Below are 9,738 nucleotides of genomic sequence, written 5' to 3' on the forward strand. Positions count from 1 at the left end.
TATGGCGTACTTAATAGACTGCAATAGGGTGTAAACATAACTTTTATATACAGTGGGAAACATAAAAGTTCATTTAACTCACTTTTCATGATTCACTTTATTGCCATGCTCTGAACTGAACTGTGCGGCGAACTGAACCCACAATGTCTCCAAGGTATGCCCGTCGAGGGTTGGCCTAGGGTAGCAGCCCCGGGAGTCCATCCTTAGTTACAGGAGGAAAGACAGATTTTATAGACGTGGACGCAGGTTTCCTTCCAAGCACTCATTTCTCCCATTATTTTCCCACCCGCTCCTCTTGGGACACACACTCCGGGAGACTAAGGGTGTTCTCTGTCCTTGGACACCAGTGCCAGAGCAGTGGCTGGCCCACAGAAGTGGGTGGGGGAAGACTGAATTAATTCACATTTTTTCCATGGATAGACTGGGTTGATGTTCACACCCTGGCCCATCTGCCACCAAAGGCCCACCCAGACACACAGGGACAAGGCTGCACACCCATGGGCAACGGGCAGATACAGAGGCCTGTGGGTTTGCTGATGACATTGCTGGAGTTATTAAGAACACGCTTTGTGCACAGTAGGTGCATATGGCATTGCCTGTGTTTTGGCTTTAAAAACAGTCTCTTTCTTGAAATGATGGATTCAGTAGGGCACCCTGAAACTCAACTTACAAATCTCACATTGCTAACATGTTTGGCACAATTTAATGATCGCTGTTAAGTTCTAGCCTCTTCGGGGTTAAAACTCCTCCTAAGGAAAACATTTTACCGTCTCAGGGACTTGGAGTGGTTTTTCCCAGTCAACTGAGGCTGCCTAGTGATGTAATAGTTTGGCCATGACTCGGGGTTCTCCAGTCCCCCACAATCAAATTGATTGATTGATTGATTTAGAGAGCAGGTGTGCAAGAGGAGGGAAGGCAGAGAGACAGGGAGACAGAGAATCTTAAGCAGACTCTGTGCTGTGAGTGGAGCTCCATGCAGGGCTCAAATCCCAACTCCCACGACTCTGAGATCATGACCCAAGCTGAACCCAAGAGTCGGACGCCTAACCAACTGAGCCACCCAGGCACGCCAATCATGGTATCTTTCATACCAGCGTGATCATGGGAGCACTAGAGATGGTCAATGTAAAATTCTCAACACAGAGCCTGCTTGGCAGAAACCCGCTATAAGTGACAGCCACTCTTGTTAATATCACTGTCCTTTTCATGGGGTGCCTGTGACCCAGGCTCAGTGGATTAGGCCTTTGCCTTCAGCTCAGGTCATGATCTCAAGGTCCTGGGATTGAGCCCCACATCGGGCTTTCTGCTCAGCAGGGAGCCTGCTTCCTCACTCCACCACCTGCCTCTCTGCCTACTTGTGATCTCTCTCTGTCAAATAAATAAAAATCTTTTAAATATATATATATATATCGCATATATATCATATATATATATACGATATATATATATATATATATATATATATATATATATATATATAACATATATCACTGTCCTTTTCAAAGCACTTGGCCTGCTGACCACCGGATGTGGCCAGGCCCTGGGCCTGGGTGCTAGGCCCTGGGAGTAACTGATAGTGATGGCACGAGCTTAGTTTTTCAGGAAGGCATCATGGGCAGCCAGTTTCTACCTTCTGGTGAAGTTGGTGCAAGTGTCAGAAGAGAGGCCCTAAGGGGCCAGAGCCTCTGAAGGAACAAATCCTAGTCACCCTAGCTCTTAACCCTGTGAGGTTCAAGAAGATGCACAGGTGAGGGCGCTTGGGTGGCTCAGTGGGTTAAGCATCTGCCTTCGGCTCAGGTCATGATCTCAGGGTCCCAGAATCGAGCCCCACATCGGGCTCTCTTCTCAGCAGGGCACCTGCTTCCCCCACCCCTCTGCCTATATCTGATCTCTCTCTCTCTCTCTCTGTCAAATAAATAATCCTTTAAAAAAAGAAAGAAAGAAAACGCACAGGTGACGAAACCCAGGTGGATCGTTCATCCAGCAGATTCTCGGTCAGATTACAAAGCTAAAGGTCCAAGGTCCCACCTTCTGACAATGCAGAACACTCACTTTGGGTGCAAACGTCTTTAAGGTAATTCCTATTTGGAGGCAATCAAGTCAATCTGGATATTGCTTCTCCTCAGAGGACCTATTGTCCCCGGATAAATCAGAGAGACACTCTTTGACCTGCGCTTGCCATTCCCTTAGCCTAAAAGGCTTCTTCCTCCAGATAATCTCCCTGGCTCTGTGCCGGACCCCCTTCAGCTTTTTATTCAAATGACCCCTTCCTAAGCTGCCCTGTTTAACATTCTCTCCTGGCTGTTTTGGAGCTGTCCCCTTTACTAAAGTATTCCTGGTGCCTGTGGCGGGATCAGGAAAATACTGGGCACTCGTATTTGTTGGTCGAATTCTGGGTAAAGTGGCTGGAACCCCAAGCCTTTGGGAAAGCTGTCCCATCCTCCTGGCAATAGAGTAGATAGATTCTGTCTGATAGAGAGGAACAACCCAAGGTGGGAGAAGGTTGGAGCTTTCCTGTACCCCTGGGCCACCCACATAGGGTCTGGAGGAAGGAGCCCCTGTACCTGATGGACAGACAGGGAGAAATGGCCACGCTCTATCACACACGAAAGAAGCAAGTTGTGACACGCCATGTATATTATAATTCCACTTTGTTAAACAAGTAACCATTTGGGTTTCCATATAGTCAACATACAGACACTGAACTCATATACAGGTGAAAGGAAAACCCGTTCCCTCTCTGCTCACAATACTACTGACATCACCCGTGTGTGGTTTTCCATACAAACAATTCTCAGGGGACAAGGACTGGTGTTCCACAATTTAACTCAATTCTGATGCTAACCGCCTGGAGTTAACCAGGTTAACACAGGTTTCCGGGGCTTAGTCCCACAAGACGGCCCCCACTTCAGACGCTAATGGCGCATCTTGGATAGTCACCTGTCTGTGGACCGACCGGCTATAGATTGGGAATTCCCATGATCCCCCTCATTAATCATGATCATTTGCTTGAATAGCTTGTGGAACTGCTGGTGACCAGTTTACTATAAATGGTACAACTCAGGAACAGCCAAATGGAAGAGCCTCGCAGGGCTCCTTGCCAAGGTACTGCAGGGTGGGGCAGAGGGGGGCGGAGCTTCCATGTCCTCTCGGGGTACACCACCCTCTGGGCGCCTATATGTGTTCATGGAACGTGGAGTTCTCCCAACCACATCATTTAGGGGGCTTTATGGAGCTCCCATTCAGCAGGCAGGTGTGGTTGAAGTGGGGCCTTATTATGAATGACAAAGGTATTCCTTTCACCTTTGTCACTTAGGAAATCACGCAGGTTGTAGGTGCTCTGGCCACAGAAGATGGGGAGGAAGACCATGTATTTCTTATTATATCTCAGTATCACAACAGGGATTCAATTCTTTAAACACAGTTACTAAGCACCTATTGTGTGCCAGGCCTGGGACTCGTTAGTAAGCCACCAGTCGCTCCAGCAAAAAGGCAGGATGGCCTCATGGTTAGGAAGGCTGACTCTGGACAGCATAGATCTGATCCTGAACTCTCTTGCTGGGGTGTCCTTGGGCATGTCATTTGCCTTCAATTTCCTCTTCCGTAAACCAGGGATAGCCATAGTGCCTAAACCCTAGGCCCATGTGAGGATTAAATGAGATCAGGTATGTTCGGCTCTTAGCCCAGGGCCTGGCACAAAGACAGCTCTCTGGAGGCATTTACTCATCGGGCTCATCTCGGTTCATCTTACCCTTCTGTGAGACAGGCACTGTTGTCATCACTTCTACCTGACGGATGGAGGAAACCAAGACTCACCCACATGGAGCTACTGGCCCAGTTCACATCCTGAGGAGAGGCAGGGCTGGGATTCAAACCCAGGTGGTCAGTCCCACAGTGCGCCTCGGACCACGTCAGCCCACAGAGGGAGCATGTATTGTGTTCCTAAATGAAAAAGAGATACATCCTGTTGTGATGTGGTTTGGGGGCAGTACCCAGATACTCGTCCAACACCAGTCTACATGTTGCTATGAAGGCATTTGAAAAATGAAATCACCATGTACATCAGTGGCTGTATCAGGTTACCCTAAGAGGTATGGGTGGGCCTTATCCAATCAGTTGAAGGCCTTAAAATAAGAAGGGGAAAAAAACCCTGAGGTCCTCCACAGAAGAGGGAGGAGCCTGTTTCCAGGCTCTCTTGGGGCTCAAGCTACAATAGCTACTCTGTCCTGGTTCTTTTTTTTTTTTTTTTTAAGATTTTATTTATTTATTTGACAGACAGAGATCACAGTAGGCAGAGAGGCAGGTAGAGAGAGAGAGGAGGAAGCAGGCTCCCTGCTGAGCAGAGAGCCTGATGCGGGACTCAATCCCAGGACCCTGAGATCATGACCTGAGCCGAAGGCAGAGGCCTAACCCACTGAGCCACCCAGGCGCCCTCTGTCCTGGGTCTTCAGCCTGCCGCCTGCTGCTCTACCCTGCAGGTTTTGGATTTGCCAAGTTCCACAGTCATGTGACCAAATTTTTAAAAAGTTTTTATTTATTTATTTATTTTTAGTGATCTCTACATGCAACATGGGGCTCCACCTCACAGCTCCATGATCAAGAGTCACATGCTCCACCAGCTGAGCCAGCCAGGTGTCCCCACGTGAGCAAATTTCCTAAAATAAATCTCTCTCTAGATACACACTTCCTGTTGGTCCTGTTTCTCTCAAGAGCCTTGACACACACATCCCCCCATCCTAGGAGCCCACGATGTGGCTCCAGTGCATGAAGAAGACAAAGCCCTCATCTCAACAGACTCCTGAGAGAGATATTTATTTTTAAAGACTCATTTATTTATTTAAGAGAGAGAGAGTGAGCAGGGGGTAGGGGCAGAGGGAGAGGGACAGAGTCTCAAACAGACTTCACACAGAGCAGGGAACCCAGTGTGGGGCTCAATCTCATGCCACCGAGATCACAAACCAAGCCAAAACAGACCTGGACACTTAACGGACTGTGCCGCTCAAAGGCCCCATTTTTCTGTTTCATAATCTAAGATCAACTACCCAAATTTTGCAAATTCTAGAATGAGATACAGATGGACTTCTCATATACAGTGCAATCAAATAAAAAGTTTAAATTCTTTTTTTTTAAACACTTTTTTAAAAATTTATTTATTTGACAGAGAGATCACAAGTAGGCAGAGAGGCAGGCAGAGAGAGAGGAGGGAAGCAGGCTCCCCGCTGAGCAGAGAGCCCGACGCGGGGCTCGATCCCAGGACCCCGAGACCATGACCCGAGCCGAAGGCAGAGGCTTTAACCTGCTGAGCCACCCAGGTGCCCCAAAGTTTAAATTCTTAATTGGACAAGGGAAGGGGAGATGCTTAATGAAAGGCCTGGAGAGAGACCCCGGAGGGGACAGCTAAATTCCCTGATCCTGGGTAGCTACCCTCTAGGTCCCAGGAGCCCTGAGCTCTCCCTGCTGCCCCAGACAATCTGCAGCCAATGGGGAGGGGAGCACAGAACCTGCCGTGACCTGGGGGGAGTCTTTTGGCTACATGACAACAGTGACCTGCGGAGCACTGAGCCAGCCCAGGTGAAGGTCTAGCCATGTGTTGTGGCTCGAACTGTGTCCCTACACAATTCTCATGTTGAAGTCCTAATCCCTAGCACCTAAGAATGTGAACTGTTTTTGGAAATACGATCATTGCAGATGTAGTTAGTTAAGAGGAGGTCATACTGACTATAGTAAGTACTGCATCTAACCAGTGTCCTTATGAAAGGGGAGATTTGGACACGGGCGCGCACACAGGGAGAAGGCCACGGGAACGTGAAGGCAGAGATGTGAGTGATGCTTCTAGAAGCCAAGGAGCACCACAGGTCGCCAGCAAACCACCAAAAGCCAACACAGAAGCTTGGCACAGAGTCTTTCTCATCCCTCAGAAAGAGCTGACCCTGCCGACACTCTGCTTTTGGACCCCTCGCCTTCTATGCTTAGGCTGACAAGACAATCACTTTCTGCTGTTGAAGCCACTTGGTTCGTGGTACTCTGTTAGGGCGCCCCTGATAAACGAGCTCCCTGTGCCCATCATTCGTGGATGTTGGCTTCTGTCTTCTTAAACAGCCTCAAATAGCCATCCAAGTGTCCTGAAGACCGCAGAAGGGAATGGCCACACCTAGCTGGTTCCTGGGCTGGGGGGCTGTTTTTATAGCTCTGGTATCAGAATCCTTAGGGACTTGCCAAAATGCAGACTTGCCAGGCCCTAGTCCAGACCCACTGAGTCAGAATCCAAGGTTTGGGGCCAGAATGTGGATTCTCAAAGATCTCTCCACTTTTTTTTTTTTTTTTTTAAAGATTTGTTTATTTGACACAGAGAGTGCACATGAGCAAGGGGAGGGTTGAGGAAGGGCAGAGGAAGAGGGAGAGAGAGAATCTTCAAGCAGACTCCCTATTCAGCACAGAGCCCAACATGGGGCTCAATCTCACAATCCTGCGATCGTGACCTGAGCTGAAATCAAGGGTCGGACGCTTAACCAATAGGCGCCTTGGATCTTCTTTTTCCGGTAGACTTTTTTTTAGAACAGTTGTTCACAGAAAAATTGAGAGGATAGTACAGAGAATTCCTGTATCTTCAGCACGAACTTGCCATACTGTCGTACTATTAACATTTCACATGCACATGCATATTTGTTAGATAATGAATGCTGACACGTTACTATTAACTAACACCCAGAAATTATTTTCCTTTGTTTTACCTAAAGTCCTCTTTTCTGTTCCAGGGTCCCCTACTACATCTATTATTTTTAAAAGATTTTTTAAAAAGATTTTATCTATTTATTTATTTGAAAGGGACAGAATGCGAGAGAGAGAGAGAGAGAGAGAGAGAGTAGAGAGAGCAAGAGCGAGCATAAGAGGGGGAAAGTCAGAGGGAGAAGCAGACTCCCCACAGAGAAGAGAGCCCAATGTGGGGCTTGATCCTGGACTCCAGGATCATGACCTGTGCTGAAGGCAGTCGCCCAACCAACCAAGCCACCCAGGCTCCCCATTTTTAAAAGATTCTAGTTATTTATTTGTCAGAGAGGGAGGGAGGAAGTATGAGCAGGGGGAGCCGAAGGTAGAGGGAGAAGCAGGCTCCCCACTGAGCAAGGAGCCCAATTCAGGGCTTGATCCCAGGACCCTAGGATCATGATCTGAGCCAAAGGCAGATGCTTGACTGACTGAGCCACCCAGGTGCGTCCCCCCACCCCCACTTACACACACATAGTACCTCTAGTGGGCATGTCTCCTTTGGCTCCTCTTGGCTATGGTGGTTTCTCAGACTTCACTGCTTTCGATAACCTTGATAGCTTTGAGAACTACTAGTCAGGTATTTTATAGGGTGCTGCACCACCAAAATCTGCCCCACGTCCTTCTCATAAGACTGGGGCTCTGGGTTATTGGGAGGAAGACCACAGAGGTAAAGGGCCATTTTCATTACATCACAGCAAGAGGACATACCAGCAACAGGACTTACCACTGTCACTGTTGACCTTGATCACCTGGCTTGATCACCTTGATCACTTGTCAAGTTCCCAGCTGATTTTTATGCCAGATAAACAGGAGGAGATGAGCAGAATGCCTCTGACTCAGTGACAACTCTTTTAGGTCACTGTTCAGAAGAAAGGAGTCCCAGTAACCTGTGGGGTCACACAGAGCACAGGTCTGCCTTACGAGTCCCCGGGGCAAGCACCTGACCATGATTTGTCACAATCCCACCAGGTAGGCAAAATCATTATCCCCATGTTATTTATTTTTTTAAGATTTTACTTATTTATTTGACAGACAGAGATCACAAGTAGGCAGAGAGGCAGGCGGGGGGTGGGGTGGGGGGAGACAGGCTCCCTGCTGAGCAGAGAGCACGATGTGGGGCTCCATCCCAGGACCCTGAGACCATGACCCTGAGACCATGACCTGAGCCGAAGGCAGAGGCTTTAACCCACTGAGCCACCCAGACGCTCCCATTATCCCCATGTTATGTTTGAGGGAGCTGCTCTTCTGAGGCCCCATGGCCAGAAACCAGCCGAGCCACATCTGTTCAGCCTTGCTCTGAGCTCCGCGCTGCCCCCACTTGAAGGCGAGGGTGCCGGTGGATGGGGCCTCCTCTCCCAGGGTGACAGCCGGGAGGAGAGATGTACAGGGCTTCCCCTCAGGGCCCAGACTGGAACCTTAGCCAGAGGTCAATCTGCTCATTCTAGCCCAAATGTTCTGAGTGGGAAAATATCCAAACAGATAGAAGTTAAAAGAGAGCCAGGCCCAAACAAACAACAAAACAAAAAAAACAGGGGCGCCTGGGTGGCTCAGTGGGTTAAAGCCTCTGCCTTCGGCTCGAGTCATGATCTCAGGGTCCTGGGATCGAGCCCCACGTCGGGCTCTCTGCTCTGCGGGGAGCCTGCTTCCTCTTCTCTCTCTGCCTGCTTCTCTGCCTACTTGTGATCTCTGTCAAATAAATAAATAATTTTTTTTTTAAGATTTTATTTATTTATTTGACAGAGAGAGATCACAAGTAGACGGAGAGGCAGGCAGAGAGAGAGAGAGAGAGGGAAGCAGGCTCCCCGCTGAGCAGAGAGCCCGACGCGGGCCTCGATCCCAGGACCCTGAGATCATGACCCGAGCCGAAGGCAGCGGCTTAACCCACTGAGCCACCCAGGCGCCCTAAATAAATTCTTTAAAAAAAAAAAAAAAAAAACCCAATCCACATGGGATCAAGGTGTCCAAAGCCTAGGAAAATCAAATTGGCAGGAAAAAATGACTAAAAAAAATTTTTTTTCTTAAAGATTTATTTTTGTGAGAGAGAGAGAGGGCACATGCAGGCATGCACAAGGGGGAGGAGGGTCAGAAGGAGAAGCAGGCTTCCCATTGAGCAGGAAGCCCCATGCGGGACTCAATCCCAGGACCCTGGGATCACGACCTGAGCCAAAGGCAGATGCTTAACCCACTGAGCCACTCAGGTGCCCAGAAAAACTGGTTTTTGATCCTTTTCCTGAGGTTATTAGAATAGAGACTTTTCAATTTTTTTTTTTTTTTAAGTAATCTCTATACCCAACACGGGGCTCGAACTCACAACCCCAAATTCAAACATTAGATGCTCTACACACTGAGCCAGCCAGGCTCCCGGAGAATAGAGCCTTTGGCCCTGTATGCCCCATATTTGCTTAGTCAGTCCCTTATTGATGGATGGTAATGTGTTTCCTATTTGTTACTATACATTGTAGCTATCACCTTCTAAGTACCTAGAACTGTCTGCAACTTATGCCAGAAGACAGATTCCTGAAACTAGAACTGCTGAGTCACAGAGCAGGAGTATTTTTAATTTTGACACAGTACTACCAAGTTACTCCTAAAAGGTTACTAAGTTGTACCTTCCCCTTCCTACCAATAGTACCCACTGCCCATTTTCTCACATCATCACCAGTATTAGATACTCTTTTTGTTGTTTGGAAAGGCAAGGAAAAGTCATTATCATTTTCATCTGTATGTCTCTCATTGTTAGAGATACTGAGTATCATTTCCGGTTTTTAGTGGCCATTTGGATTTTTTTTTTTTTAAGATTTTATTTATTTATTTGACAGAGATCACAAGTAGGCAGAAAGGCAGGCAGAGAGAGAGAGAGGAGGAAGCAGGCTCTCTGCCAAGCAGATAGCCCCATGCGGGGCCTGACCCCAGAACCCTGGGACCACGACCCAAGCCGAAGGCAGAGGCCTCAACCCACTGAGTCACCCAGGC

This window comes from Lutra lutra, chromosome 13, assembly GCF_902655055.1.
Source record: "Lutra lutra chromosome 13, mLutLut1.2, whole genome shotgun sequence".
In the NCBI taxonomy this organism is placed as follows: domain Eukaryota; kingdom Metazoa; phylum Chordata; class Mammalia; order Carnivora; family Mustelidae; genus Lutra; species Lutra lutra.